Genomic DNA, 16,193 nt, shown 5'->3' on the forward strand with positions numbered 1-16,193 from the left:
AAAGATGAGTGATTTCTCGATCAGATAGATTATTATTTTTTTATTACTTTGTTGTTTCAGCAACATTAAATTTAAAAACTGTACTTTTGAGTTACAATATATATTTATAATTTTAATAAATGACAAAATAAAAAGGCATGAACATTTTTTTTGTATCAAAAAAATATCGAACCGTGACACCAAAGTATCGAACCGAACCGAACCGTGAATTTTGTGTATTGTTGCACCCCTAGCTTTTATATTGTCCACTAAATTCAGTTAATAAAGTTAATGTTACCATAATCTGATTGTGACTTTGTGAAAAGATTTTACCTTATTGTTTAGCTTTATTTGAATTGCACAGTAATGCCTGTACATAGCGTGTCAGCAAATTCTTTAGCTGGAGCAAAGTGATCACATGAGGAAGTTGCTCAAGTTTAGACAAACACCCACATGTATTGTTCTAACCCACTACAAGATCGTTAATCAACTTGTTCCTCTTCGTCTTGCAAGCTTGCATCCTGTGCAGCCTCGTATGCAAGCAGCAGATAAGAAGTTGTTTTTTCCTAACTTGTACTCCACCCATGAGTGTTACGTGAGAGGGCAGTGTATAATAAACTCTGAGTGAATGCCTGGCGCGCTTTCCTGCATAGGATTCGCCCATGTACATGAATTAACTCTGGGCCCGTGATTCTTTGCTTTCCTGAGGTTTTTCTCCTTTCATTTCTTGGTCCTTCGAGCCGGATTTGGAAAAAGCAACTCAATTGTTGTGACTCCAAACCAGAGATCTACGCTGTATCCTGTCGTCATTGGGACCCCGCACCGAGGTTTTTTGACACCCTCCTCCATGGAAGGAGTGGCCGGTGTTCTTATCAGTGGTCCACGACGCTGGGATCCAGTGAAAGACCTCAAACATAGATGGAGAGATCTTGGAAAGGTAAAAGAATCCACTCAATCACACTCGCGTAAAACAGAAATAGGTTTCACCCGCCGAAAGGGTTTGACAGTCTAATCCACTGTACGGATTTTAAAAAATACGTGTAATAAGGTTAACCCACTGTAAGGGTTCATAGGACTAATCCGCCGAAAGGATTGTAAAGTAAAACACGTTAAAGGTCTCACCCGCCGTAAGGGTTTAGGAGTGATCCGCCGTAAGGATCTGCGCGACTGTGTATAAATGTTTGTGTGTCGGAAGTAAGTTAACTTTTTTGACAGCACATTAAGTTGCTGAACTACTTCCTTTGTTACTGTCTTTTTATTGAATCAGCCCACCAAACTCACTGCTGACGAGCAGTGACTAGAGAAAAAATGTCCAGGCGCCGGACAAATTAGTGTTTATACATGGAGATCAAAGTAGTTTAAAGTAGTTTAAAAAGGGTTGGAAACAGACCCGACTGAATAATGAAAAATAAACGAACGGCAAAATTAAATTACAACTTATCTTTAATGTATTCATACTAATATGCTGAACCCTGTATGAAATAGCTGTAAACTACATGACGGAGAAGCTGAATTGAATATGAAAGTGCAAGTCTTTGCCACTGTGGGGCAAAGCACGCAACCACTGTGTGAGTTTACGTTTTGTTTTTTTCTGAGCTGTTGAGCAAGCTACACATTATCAGATCAGGAGCTGGCTGAGAACTCTTCAAAGAGAGGGAAATAGAACTATGATAACTGTGATAACTGGAGTGTGCAGAGTTTCCGTGAGCAGTTTTCCTGCATCTTGACTCATGTGTGTAGAGTGTTCATAGCATCATGTTTTTGTTTATTTGTTTTGGAGGGTTGAAAAATAGTTAAATAAACTTGTGATCATATTTATGGATCATGATAGCACATGCCATTGGCCAAATGATTTATTTACGCAGATGAAAAAAGTGAGTGTTAATGTGTCTGACGTCACAGTGTTTTTGTGCGCTGTGTAAAAGTAATTGCCTCTGATTGTGAGAACGGTGATTCTGCAGGTCACCAGCTATTAAAAAAAAAAAAAAAAAAAGAGTAGAAAAGAGACAAAATTTACATTGTAGATGAAAAATAATCATAGGAAAAAGGTTTTGTGTTGCTCAGCCAAGAGCAACTACAATCTCATTTTCTGCTTTTAAGAAAGGACAGTACACAAAAACAGAGAGAGAGAGAGTTGTGTGTGTTGGTTAAGCAGTGATAATAATAATGAACATGTTTTAGTTTGTCACTTTCAGGGGACAAGCAGACCTGAATCAATTTTCCACATGCAGCGGTCGGAAGAAAGTTATAGTTTAACATCATTAGAAACATTCAGGCCAAGTTTCTGGCTAACTTATTTACAGCACCATGTGTCTCTCAAACTCACAAGCGAGCTCTCACTCCTCCCTGAAGACAAGGAATGCAGCTCCAAAGAGCAATGACATGGCAGATAAAGAAACAGCAGCAAAGTCCTGGGCAAAGAGTCCCAGCAAGCAGCAGCAGTGTGGACAAACAGCATCAGAGAAGAAGAGCAAACCCATCATCCTGAATGATTGGATGAATGGCACTGTGTTTCCAACAAGCTGCAAATTCACTGTGCATGTGAAAAGAACGTTTGAGAAGAACTGAGGAGACTGTTGGAGTTTGACATTTGCCACCTTTGGAGAAAATGGCAAGAAGAGACAGTGAAACACAGGACAAAGCTGAAGGAGAACTGCCTGCTATTGGACTGTTGAAGTGGGAGAGGACAACAGAGGTGAGAGGAGTGGTGAGAACACAGGAATTTTGTTGTTTAATCTGGGAAATCAAAATTTGGGTTAGCAAACCTGGGGAAAACAAAACTGACTGCTTAAGTGGGAAAATTGTGAAGGAGTCTGAAACACTGCAAAAAGAAACATACAAAATCACACACACACACACAAACAGAAACTGTATTAACCTTACTAACACTTCCAAATACAAGAGAACTCATGAAGATTAGACAACATCTTAAGCATGTGAGTCTGTTTACCATCTTGTCCAAGTCACTTAGTGTGATGCAAAGTTCAATGGACTCATAACACATTAGTTACAAATGATTAAATAATAGCAGAGAAATGTGTAGAAAAAGGCAGCTTTAACAACATGCTCTGCTGGATATGCAGCTCCACAGACATGTATTAAACCTGCCTAATAACACAAACACCCATGTAATGAAAATTAGCTTGTTATCTCTTATCAGTGTTAAAATAGGGTAAATTTAACAGATACTTGTTATCAAATGCTGAATTTATCCAATAATAAAAAAAATTGACTCTCTAGGTTGCAGGACAGCAGTTTAACTTTTGTGGGAAAAAAGATTCTGGTTTGACCAACCAGTAATCAGACAATAAATTTAGTTGTTAATACAGTAAATTGGGAGATGTTTTCTGCTTGTTTGATGCAGCACAAGTAATTTACTGTATGAGGGAAATTCTATTTTTGTGATTACATTTTGAACATGCATTTCTGTTGTCCTGTCATCTTAGTGGGTTAATAGCTGATATGCAAATTAGTTGATCGTTCTCAGATTGAGGAAAGGTGACTGAATCTTAGCACGAGTGAATGAGATGTGTTGGAGTTTGTTAGAGTGGAGACTCTAAAACACTGAGTTTCCTGTTTTGATGTGTGAGTGTATCCTGTACTTAGATACACAACTCTGAATACGTCAGAATAAACTTCTTTTGTGAAGTGCATGACAACATGTCACATGTTTTATGATGACAGGAAAAAAGGAAAACTGAATAAAATGGGTGTGTGTGGCCTAAATGAGTGAGAAGCACAGATCTGGGGATTAAACTCATAGCTAATAACATATTAGGCTTATGTTGTGTGTTGTGCAGCTGATGGTTGGTTCGGAGTGAATCTAGCTGATGATTTTTCTTTTGTTGTGAAGTTGAGCCTGCCAATTAGTATGATAGTATGATAAACCATGCTAATGGTATGATTTACCCTCCTGTGATGAGGAGCTTGTGTCATGACGTAACAAGGCCTTTTTTATTTTGATACTTTCACAGTGCACTGAAAGTTTTGTTCGATAATCTCTCTCAGCAGATCTGCACGATTAGAAGCGCTATACGATACGTCGTCAAGAAAATTGTTACAAGTGAGTTTCTCCACATTAAAATGGGCTCAGGAGAAAGCCACTTATCTGGGACGATTAGAAAATGAGAGTCCCTGCCTAAAAAGGATTCAGCGAGGTAATCCGATCTAAAATTCTTCTTTTTCTTTTGAAATGACGTCATTTTGCTGAGGGTGGAAATCAAATGCGGCGATAGTTTCCACTATCAGCAAAGAAAGAATGGATGAATGAATGAATGAATGAATAAATGGAAATAAAAACAAACTGACTGACTGATAAAACCTGACAAGACTTGACCACGACTCAAAGTTAACCTCCACCTAGACAGGCCAAAAGGGTGGATGAATTTATGTGTTTCTTTTTACAGGAGCAGAAAGATGACAGCAACATCTGAGGTTGCATACCGATTTAACTTTTAAATGCCACTTTCTGTGTCTGTGAATCTACCAGGGGTGTGTTATTCATGGGTTTGTGTTGCTCACAGAGATTACTGTGAGAAAGAGTGTATACACCCGCGCAGCGCTAACATTTATATTTCTTTTCTACAGCATTACAGTTTTTCATGTGACTTGATCATGTGATTTATACCAGAACAACTAGTTAATGTTTTTCTACTACAAGATTTCTGGGTTTATGTGTGAAGAAACTGTGTTTATAGGTTATGAGTGGTGATGCTGTTACACTGTGTTTTAGGGAAAATGTGAAGGTTATTTTGATTTCACTTCCAGATCTTGTTTTTCAGGCCATGATGGTGTGTATGCAGGCTCCTGGCGGAGCCAGTTTTTAAGCAAACTTAATGTGCAAACACACTAAAATCTTTTATTGCAGGATTATAGGTCTGGGGTGGTGCTGCTCCAGAGGGGGAGATGCCCTGATGTTGCCTGGGACATGATCTAGCTAACCTTTTTCTTTAAGACAGGAATCTGGTTTTGATGAGTTGACTCGTGGGAGTGTCCATGCGTCAAGAGGAGGGGCCCAGGATTAACATGAAACAATGAATTAACATTAAACTATATTTTATATGATTTTTGCAGCGATTTGTGTGATTAACAGTTCATTCAACGGGTATTAAACCTATGCAAGTGGTGCATCCATGTTCAGATGAGGCTTTGATGGCCTATAAGTGAAGTTCACTGAACTAAAGAATGTGGTTTGATGATTGTTGACATGCTCTCCAAATAGAAGTTTTTCCTCCTAGCAAGGAAATACAGGTGCAGCAGTCATCTCCTGAGAAATCTTCAGAGGCCCGGTGAGAAGCAAGAACCATTCCAGGCATAGCTGACAGCCCAGGCGGTGGTTGAGGTCAAAGGTCGAGCTGGTTGGGGCCCATCATGAGATTGGACTTTGGAGCCGCAGCAAGGACCACGAAGCTGCGTTGGAATGAGAGCTGTGCCAAGGGGGATTTCCAGAGGCCAACAGAGGAGATTTTGGACAACAGACTGGCACCTGAAGGATGAGGGGAGCGTGCCAAGCTCCATCGACAGCGCAGGGGAGTCCGAGGATGACATCATGATTCTGTGAAAAGCACAGGAACCAGAAGCTATGGTGGTGATAACAGCAGTTTCCTATGAACATCACCTAATGCTGTGTCACTGTACTGTGCATACAATGACACTCTGAAGACTGCTGGAATTATAACAGCAGTAAGATAACTGGACCCAGCACCCTTTCCACAGAGGGTTTTTTTTCTGCAGTAGAAGAGTCATAGGTATTCCTATTACAGGACAGAAAGTTCTCCACGCCCTATTCCCATGGGTAGGGACTGGAAAACATGCTGGAAAAAGATTCGGCTTGTTCCTCAATGCATCCTGCAAGGTCAACGAGGGACATAACCAAGAAATGGACGCTCTCTGAGTTGCTGTAATGCAATATCGTGTAGCACTGGACATGATCCTGTCTGAGAAATGAGGATTGTGTGTCTTATTCAACACCATGTGCTGCACCTACATACCAGATAATGTACATTCTTTAAACATGGCTTCAGATTCTAAAGAGACTGTTGATCGGCGTTGGAGTTTTCCTGGTTTTATTTTACTTTATTATATTTTATTTTATTTTGCTTTTCTTTACTTGTGTTATACCTTGTTTAAAGGCTGTAATTTCACAGATGATAAGTTTATCACTCACAACATCTGCAGATGTACCACAAACCGATGAAGATTATGAAGACTTCTTTTCCTATTTGTTAAATGAAGATGAAGTGCAACTAATTATGTAGTAACTGAAAATGTGAAAGACAAGTAGTTACTTACTGATGACTATGATGTAGACTATGATACAAGTGTCTAAGTTGCCCATAAAAACCAGCAAATGCATTCTATGATAAACTAACTGAAAATACATGTAGTAAGAATTTATGTCCTGATAAATGATATGCGTTTTGCCGTACAATTCAAATTGCTAAACACAGGCTGGAATGTGAAAAGATTTTACCTTATTGTTTAGCTTTATTTGAATTGCACAGTAATGCCTGTACATAGCGTGTCAGCAAATTCTTTAGCTGGAGCAAAGTGATCACATGAGGAAGTTGCTCAAGTTTAGACAAACACCCACATGTATTGTTCTAACCCACTACAAGATCGTTAATCAACTTGTTCCTCTTCGTCTTGCAAGCTTGCATTCTGTGCAGCCTCGTATGCAAGCAGCAGATAAGAAGTTGTTTTTTCCTAACTCCACCCATGAGTGTTACGTGAGAGGGCAGTATATAATAACCTCTGAGTGAATGCCTGGCGCGCTTTCCTGCATAGGATTCGCCCATGTACATGAATTAACTCTGGGCCCGTGATTCTTTGCTTTCCTGAGGTTTTTCTCCTTTCAGACTTTTTTTCTAAAGTAGTGGGTTTCTAAATGTGTAACAAATGTAAACAAATCTAATTGAAATAATTCAATTGAAATGAGTGAAATCATCAACTCTCATATTGGTTTATTAAGCAAGACTTGCAGTAATTGCCTTGATTAACAAAGTAGTTGTTCAAACAACAAGATTTAATTGTGTTTTCCTAAACTTTTTAACTTGTGTAGAATGAATTAAAACAAATTTCACTCTACATACTTAAATAAATCACTTCAAATCAAAGTAAGTATACTATGTGTCAGGGTTTCTGGGTCGTTGACCCAGTATTTTCAGTTCATGTTCACCGTTTACCTACTGCCTGTTCCACTTCCTGTTTTATTGTGTTAGCCTTAGTCTGTGTGCATTATGTTCAGTCCTCTTCCCATTTATCATTAGTTCATTATGTTCAGCTGTTCACTCACCTGTCTCCAATCGTTGTCATTGTCAATCATGTATTTAAGCCCTCTCTTCCCTTCAGCCCTTGTCGTGTCATTGATGTTACGTTGTCGTTTGTTCAGTCAGCCAGCCAGCCATTCAGTCAGTCAGTCAGTCAGTCAGTCCTTCATTCATTCAGTCAGTCGTCCAGCCAGCCATTTCCTACCTCTGTTCTGTTTGTTCACTCCATCGCAATAAACACCAACCTTCACCTACCTACCTGTGAGTCCAGCGTTTGGGTCCTCCTTCTCATCCACTCAGCAACCCCTGACACTATGACACGACCCCGCGTTGTGGACCCAGCGGACTCGGACCTTTTTGAGCGGCAGGAGGCAGCGCTCTCTTTGTGGGCGGAAAAGCTCAAGGAGAGACAACGGCTCTTCGCGGAGCGAGAGCATGTCTTCGAGGGCACTCGCTTGGCTCTGGGTGGGCCTTGGAGACGCCGCGTTCACCCACCTGCTACCTCCCATGCACCGGAGCATCTGCCGCGGAGAGTGGGCGTTTCGCGCCGCGCTTCGGCGGCTCCCCCTCTCGCGGATCCGCTCCTCGCTCACACGTCACCTGCCTCATTCACCGGACCTTCAACCTCGCCATGGCACAGCAGCTCCGCCTCCCACCTCGGCTCAACAGAGGCTCCCGCGCCAGAGGCTCGGATGTGTACCCCGCCCGCTTCCTCTTCCCGGAGAAAGCGGCGCACACGCCGCCATAAAATGGACTATTTCCAGCAATACCCGGTGGTGAGTTCCAGTGACTGTTTTCCACCCTCATTTGCTTCTCCACTTAAAACCAATAATAAACTCATCTCCGATTCATGGGGAGTTTCCCTTCTAGACAACGATGTAGACTGGGAGAATTTTTTCTGCTCTGCTCCCCCAAAGACTGTAAATAGTGGTGGCAGAAAGACCAGACCAATCCCCAATAAACCTGCAAGTATCACACATCCAGTCACTATCTCCACCCATTACTCAGCCATTTCCCACCAGCACGGCGGCCCAGATTCGGCCTTCCCCTTCAGCCGTTTCACCACCTCAGATGGCTAGGGCCCAGTCTACACCCACACCAGTGCCAGCTCCCAGGAGGAGGGCAGCTGCGACCCAGTCTACCTCCACACCCGCTTCTGTTTCTCGGGTGGGGGTGACTGGTGTCCAGCCACCTCCCATGCCTGTCCCAGCGCCCAGGCTGAGGGCGGCCAGGATCCGACCTGACCCCCCTAGAGACTCAGCTGAGGCTCCCCAGCCGGCGCCCTCACACTCTGGAGGCACGGAATACCTAACTTGTCCACCTGCTAGTTCGCCACCCCGTCTATCTCCTCACTCAGCTTTCCACGCCCTAGCACTGTCCCTAGTTAGATTAGCTGACCTGTCCCCTGCTCAGGCACCAGCTTTATTAGCGCAGGCCGCAGTTTTGTCCCCTTCAGTAACTCAGTCATTAGCTCAGCCATTAGCATCGCCAACCTCTGTTCATCCCTTAGCTTCCCCACTCCAGTCAGTTCCCTCACCTGCTGTTCAGCTTCCACTCCAGTCAGTTCCCTCACCTGCTGTTCAGCTTCCACTCCAGTCAGTTCCCTCACCTGCTGTTAAGCTTCCACTCCAGTCAGTTCCCTCACCTGCTGTTCAGCTTCCACTCCAGTCAGTTCCCTCACCTGCTGTTCAGCTTTCACTCCAGTCCCCTGTAGTTCAGTCGCCCCCTGTCCTCCAGTCAGTCCAGTCGCTTCCTGCCTCCCGGTCGCCCGTCCTCCAGTCTGTTGTCCAGTCTTCTGTAGTCCAGTCAGTTCAGTCACTCATCCACCACCCTGTTCAGTTCCTGGACCTGCAGCCACAGCACCCAGAGCCAGCTGTGAGCTCTCCTGATCTCCAGCCAGGGGCTTCCGCGCCCGCTGGCCCAGCCGCTCTCCAGCCAGGGGCTTCCGTACCCGCTGGCCCTGCCTGTCTCCAGCTGTGGCTCCGTCACCCCCGGCTCCCGTGCCGTCATCTGGTCCAGCCTCAGACTCGGCTTCAGCTTCTGCTTCGCCTGGTCCAGCCTCAGACTCGGCCTCAGCTTCTGCTTCGCCTGGACCAGCCTCAGCTTCCGCTTCGCCTGGGCCAGCCTCAGCCTCGGCATCAGCCTCTGCTTCGCCTGGTCCTGCGGCTGCCGTGCCGTCGCCCCAGCCACGTTCTGGACGTCATCACCGGCGTGGCCGCCCACCGGACCTGCTCAGCGGTGGCCGCCCTCCGGACCTGCTCAGCGGCCGCCGCCGTCTTCCTCGCCGCCGCCCACCAGACCATCTCAGTGGCCGCCGCCGTCTTCCTCGCCGCCGCCCACCGGACCAGCTCAGCGGCCGCCGCCGCCCACCGGACCAGCTCAGCGGCCGCCGCAGTCTTCCTCGCGGCCGCCCACCTGAACTGTCTCGTCCCGGCCGCCGGCCTCGTGGCCGCCCACCTGAACTGTTTTTATTTTGGACTCCGTCCCGGGCCCCCTCCGCCCGCACTGTTCTGGTTTTTCTTTCTTTTGGCCGTCGGGTGCCGGCCTTTTGGGGGGGGGGGGGGGGGGGGGGGGACTGTCAGGGTTTCTGGGTCGTTGACCCAGTATTTTCAGTTCATGTTCACTGTTTACCTACTGCCTGTTTTATTGTGTTAGCCTTAGTCTGTGTGCATTATGTTCAGTCCTCTTCCCATTTATCATTAGTTCATTATGTTCAGCTGTTCTGTCGGTGGCGCTGTCATTTGGTGTTCGCTCGCTCTGTGGTATAGTATCGCTTCCTGTTCCTGCTCAAACACAGTGGTGTTTCTGAGTAGCTTATTTGCTTAGCAGTTTAATTAACAACTTTTAAATACATTCTTTTTTCACAGTATAATCTTCACGTGCTTCATCCGAAGCACACTTTCTCTGTACTCACTACCTAATTTATAGCCAAAGTATTCACTCACTGTCTCTGTACTGTTTCGCTAGCTTAGCTCGTAGCCGACCCGTTAGCACCATGGCTACTTCACTGTCCCTTCTGCACTTTCTTGCTCATTGTGTCAGATGTTTAGTTACTCCTCGGCCTCCTTTAGCAGTAATGATATCTGTAACAAATGTAGCATATTTGCAGCTCTGGAGGCCAGGATTACTGATCTGGAGACTCGGCTTTGCACCCTGCTCTCACCCTTAGCTAGCCAGGCCCCTGTAGCTGGTGCAGCCGAAGATAGCGTAGGCCCCGCTAGCTGTTCCCCGGCAGACCCCAAGCAGCTGGGGAAAGATGGCTGGGTAACGGTGAGGAGGAAGCGTAGTCCTAAACAGAAGCCCCAGGTACACCACCAACCCGTTCATGTGTCTAACCGTTTTTCCCCACTCGGTGACACACCCGCTGGGGGTCAAACTCTGGTAATTGGTGATTCTGTTCTCAGACATGTGAAGCTAGAGACACCGGCAACCATAGTCAATTGTCTTCCAGGGGCCAGAGCAGGCGACATTGAAGGAAATTTAAAACTGCTGGCTAAGGGTAAACGTAAATTCAGTAAAATCATAATTCACGTCGGCAGTAATGACACCCGGTTACGCCAATCGGAGGTCACTAAAATCAATATTGAATCGGTGTGCAACTTTGCCAAAACAATGTCGGACTCTGTAGTTTTCTCTGGTCCCCTCCCCAATCAGACCAGGAGTGACATGTTTAGCCGCACGTTCTCCTTAAATTGCTGGCTGTCTGAGTGGTGTCCCAGAAATGATGTGGGCTTCATAGATAATTGGCAAACCTTCTGGAGGAAACCTGGTCTTGTTAGGAGAGACGGCATCCATCCCACTTTGGATGGAGCAGCTCTCATTTCTAGAAATATGGACAAATTTATTAAACCCCTCAAAACATGACTATCCAGAGTTGGGACCAGGAAGCAGAGTTGCAGTCTTACACGCCTCTCTGCAGCTTCTCTCCTCCTGCTACCCCCCCAAAAACCCATCTCCATAGAGACTGTGTCTGCTTCCAAAAAGACAAAAAACAAACTAAAAACCAGCAACAAACAACTTAAACATTTACAAAGAAAGAACAATACAGTATCCACATCTGAACCAAAGAGTAAAACAGTGAAATGTGGATTATTAAATATTAGGTCTCTCTCCTCCAAGTCTCTGTTAGTACATGACTTAATAATTGATCAACAAATTGATTTACTCTGCCTTACAGAAACCTGGTTGCAGCAGGATGATATGTTAGTTTAAATGAATCAACACCCCCGAGTCATTCTAACTACCAGAAATCTCGAAGCACAGGTCGAGGGGGCGGTGTGGCAGCAATTTTTCACACCAGTCTATTAATTAATGAAAGACCAAGACAGACTTTTAATTCATTTGAAAGCCTGATGCTTAGCCTCGTCCACCCCAGCTGTGAAACTCAGAAACCAGTCTTACTTGTTATCATCTATCGTCCACCTGGGCCTTACACAGAGTTTCTGTCTGATTTCTCAGACTTTATATCTAATTTAGTTCTGAGCTCAGATAAAATAATTATTGTGGGTGATTTTAACATCCATGTTGATGCTAAAAATGACAGCCTCAACATGGCATTTAATCTGTTGTTAGACTCAATTGGTTTCTCTCAAAATGTAAAAGAACCCACCCACCACTTTAATCACACTCTAGATCTTGTTTTAACATATGGCATAGAAACTGAACATTTAACAGTGTTTCCTGAAAACCCTCTCCTGTCTGATCATTTCTTGATAACATTTACATTTACAATAATTGATTACGCAGCAGTGGAGAGTGGACTTTATCAAAGTAGATGTCTTTCTGAAAGCGCTGTAACTAAGTTTAAGAATATAATCCAGCCACTGTTATCATCGTCAATGCCCTGTACCAACACAGAGCAGAGCAGCTATCTGAACGCTACCCCAACAGAGGTCGATTATCTTGTTAATAATTTCACCTCCTCACTACGTACGACTCTGGATACTGTAGCTCCTGTGAAAACTAAGGTCTCTAATCAGAAGTACCTGACCCCGTGGTATAATTCTCAAACACGTACCCTAAAGCAGATGACTCGTAATCTGGAGAGGAAATGGCGTGTCACAAATTTAGAAGATCATCATTTAGCCTGGAGAAATAGTTTGTTGCTTTATAAGAAAGCCCTCCGCAAAGCCAGAACAGCTTACTACTCATCACTGATTGAAGAAAATAAGAACAACCCCAGGTTTCTCTTCAGCACTGTAGCCAGGCTGACAAAAAGTCAGAGCTCTTTTGAGCCAACCATCCCTTTAACGTTAACTAGTGATGACTTCATGAACTTCTTCACAAATAAAATTTTTATCATTAGAGAAAAAATTACCAATAATCATCCCACAGATGTAATATTATCTACAGCTACTCTTAATTTCATTGATGTTAAGTTAGACTCTTTTTCTCCAATTGATCTTTCTGAGTTAACTTCAATAATTACTTCCTCCAAACCATCAACGTGTCTTTTAGACCCCATTCCTACAAAACTGCTCAAAGAAGTCCTGCCATTGATTAATTCTTCGATCTTATATATGATCAACCTATCTCTAATAATCGGCTATGTACCACAGGCCTTCAAGGTGGCTGCAGTTAAACCTTTACTCAAAAAGTCATCTCTAGACCCAGCAGTCTTAGCTAATTATAGGCCAATCTCCAACCTTCCTTTCATATCAAAAATCCTTGAAAGAGTAGTTGTCAAACAGCTAACAGATCATCTGCAGAGGAATGGTTTATTTGAAGAGTTTCAGTCAGGTTTCAGAGTTCATCACAGCACAGAAACAGCTTTAGTGAAGGTTACAAATGATCTTCTTATGGCCTCTGACAGTGGACTCATCTCTGTGCTTGTCCTTCTTGACCTTAGTGCAGCATTCGATACTGTTGACCATAATATCCTATTAGAGCGATTAGAACTTGCTGTAGGTATTACAGGTATTGCACTGCAGTGGTTTGTATCATATCTATCTAATAGACTCCAATTTGTGCATGTAAATGGAGAGTCCTCTTCACACACTGAGGTTAATTATGGAGTTCCACAGGGTTCAGTGCTAGGACCAATTCTGTTTACATTATACATGCTTCCCCTAGGCAGCATCATTAGAAGACATAGCATACATTTTCACTGCTATGCAGATGACACCCAGCTCTATCTGTCCATGAAGCCAGAGAACACACATCAATTAGTTAAACTGCAGGAATGTCTTAAAGACATAAAGACTTGGATGGCCACTAACTTTCTGCTTCTTAACTCAGATAAAACTGAGGTCATTGTACTCGGCGCTGAAAAGCTTAGAAATATGGTATCTAACCAGATTCTTACTCTGGATGGCATTACCTTGGCCTCCAGTAACACTGTGAGGAACCTTGGAGTCATTTTTGACCAGGATATGTCCTTCAACGCACATATTAAACAAATATGTAAGACTGCGTTCTTCCATTTGCGCAACATCTCTAAAATTAGAAATATCCTGTCTCAGAGTGACGCTGAAAAACTAGTTCATGCATTTATTACTTCCAGGCTGGACTACTGCAATTCATTATTATCAGGATGTCCAAAAAACTCACTGAAAAGCCTTCAGTTAATCCAAAATGCTGCAGCAAGAGTACTGACAGGGACTAGAAAGAGAGAGCATATTTCTCCTGTTTTGGCTTCCCTTCATTGGCTTCCTGTTAAATCCAGAATTGAATTCAAAATCCTGCTCCTCACATACAAGGTCTTAAATAATCAGGCCCCATCTTATCTTAATGACCTTGTAGTAGCATATCACCCTATTAGAGCACTTCGCTCTCGCTCTGCAGGCCTACTTGTTGTTCCTAGAGTATTTAAAAGTAGAATGGGAGGGAGAGCCTTCAGTTTTCAGGCCCCTCTTCTGTGGAACCAGCTTCCAGTTTGGATTCGGGAGACAGACACTATCTCTACTTTTAAGATTAGGCTTAAAACTTTCCTTTTTGCTAAAGCATATAGTTAGGGCTGGACCAGGTGACCCTGAATCCTCCCTTAGTTATGCTGCAATAGATGTAGGCTGCCGGGGGATTCCCATGATGCATTGAGTTTTTCCTTTCCAGTCACCTTTCTCACTCACTATGTGTTAACAGACCTCTCTGTATTGAATCGTATCTGTTATTAATCTCTGTCTCTCTTCCACAGCATGTCTTTTATCCTGTCTTCCTTCTCTCACCCCAACCGGTCGCAGCAGATGGCCGCCCCTCCCTGAGCCTGGTTCTGCCGGAGGTTTCTTCCTGTTAAAAGGGAGTTTTTCCTTCCCACTGTCGCCAAAGTGCTTGCTCATAGGGGGTCATATGATTGTTGGGCTTTTCTCTGTATCTATGAAGCGCCTTGAGGCGACATTTGTTGTGATTTGGCGCTATATAAATAAAATTGAATTGAATTGAATTGTTCACTCACCTGTCTCCAATCGTTGTCATTGTCAATCATGTATTTAAGCCCTCTCTTCCCTTCAGCCCTTGTCGTGTCATTGATGTTACGTTGTCGTTTGTTCAGTCAGCCAGCCAGCCATTCAGTCAGTCAGTCAGTCCTTCATTCAGTTAGTCAGTCCTTCATTCAGTTGTCCAGCCATTTCCTACCTCTGTTCTGTAAATTCACTCCATCGCAATAAACACCAACCTTCACCTACCTACCTGTGAGTCCAGCGTTTGGGTCCTCCTTCTCATCCACTCAGCAACCCCTGACACTATGTTGATCCAACGTAACCTGATTACATTAAACCACCAAATGCTAAATGTGTTGGTTTGACATGATCGAAAATGGTTTATTGTACTTGGTTAAATTGAGTGCAAAAAGGGTGCCATGATTAAATTGTGTTCATCCAACAACAGATTTTTTGAGTGTACACTCAAAAAAATCTGTTTAATCACAATTTAATCATGGCACCCTTTTTGCACTCAATTTAACCAAGTACAATAAACCATTTTCGATCATGTCAAACCAACACATTTAGCATTTGGTGGTTTAATGTAATCAGGTTACGTTGGATCAACAGTATACTTTGATTTGAAGTGATTTAAGTATGTAGAGTGAAATTTGTTTTAATTCATTCTACACAAGTTAAAGTTTAGGAAAACACAATTAAATCTTGTTGTTCGAACAACTACTTTGTTAATCAAGGCAATTACTGCAAGTCTTGCTTAATAACCCAATATGGGGGTTGATGAAAAAAGTCAATCAGATTATGATAACATTAACTTTATTAACTGGATTTAGTGGACAATATAAAAGCTTACCATTTTTGTACACCTGCAAGCATTATGCCACTTCAAAAAGTAAAACGTTAGAATACTTATTTACATAGGTAATAATGTTGGAACCAAAGCTTCCACAACTAAAAACAGATGCAAAATTTGCTCAATATATCAACTGTATTTTAAAAGATAAAAATACATCTCTCACTAAAACATGTGACAAAATAGAATTACTATTGTGTGAATTTGGAAAAAAATAAAATAAATTAGAAATAATTTGGGGGCAATACAACAACAACAAAAAATCCATAGGTAAAAAAAAAATTAGGAAGTAAAACTAAAATAGAAACAGAAAACTTAACATCAAATTAAATGACAGATGACAAATTTTTTTTCAAATGCAATTAATTACTTGAAATGAGAGTTCTTGAAATGTGTTTTAAAACATGCTATGAAGCAAAATGGACACAATAATACAGTGAACTTAACAGGTGGCAGTGGTCTTAAATTTTACAGGCCCTTGACGCATAAACACAACATAGTAACAGTGCAGCTAAAAACAACAATGAACATTTCTTTGGGAAAACCCCTCAATGCAGTTTCTGTAAAATATTGACTTTGTTCTACAAAGGAGGGGAAAAAAGGAAAAAAGGCACTAAAGCACTCCAGTGATATCTTCATTCAACACATGACAGCATTATGGTATGTGTGAATTAGTACCTATACTACAAACTCAAAATTAAATGAAAAATAATTAACAGA

The 16,193-nt window shown here is 42.8% G+C and overlaps 3 long non-coding RNA genes across 3 annotated transcripts in view; all 3 read left to right on the plus strand.

The window, feature by feature from the left end:
* The window catches only part of LOC146509953 (uncharacterized), a 119,613-nt gene that overhangs the window by 24,294 nt on the left and 79,126 nt on the right, over nt 1–16,193 (plus strand). The gene's annotated exons all lie outside the window — the stretch shown is intronic.
* LOC146509956 (uncharacterized) overlaps nt 1–16,193 on the plus strand; it is a 28,669-nt gene that overhangs the window by 3,695 nt on the left and 8,781 nt on the right. The window lies entirely within an intron of this gene.
* On the plus strand, nt 2–6,450 carry LOC146509957 (uncharacterized). The gene is made up of 2 exons (XR_014876423.1): nt 2–3,622; nt 3,672–6,450. It is a non-coding gene; the product is annotated as an uncharacterized LOC146509957 (long non-coding RNA).

The sequence above is a fragment of the Neolamprologus multifasciatus genome, chromosome 10 (genome assembly GCF_963576455.1).
Source record: "Neolamprologus multifasciatus chromosome 10, fNeoMul1.2, whole genome shotgun sequence".
Taxonomy (NCBI): domain Eukaryota; kingdom Metazoa; phylum Chordata; class Actinopteri; order Cichliformes; family Cichlidae; genus Neolamprologus; species Neolamprologus multifasciatus.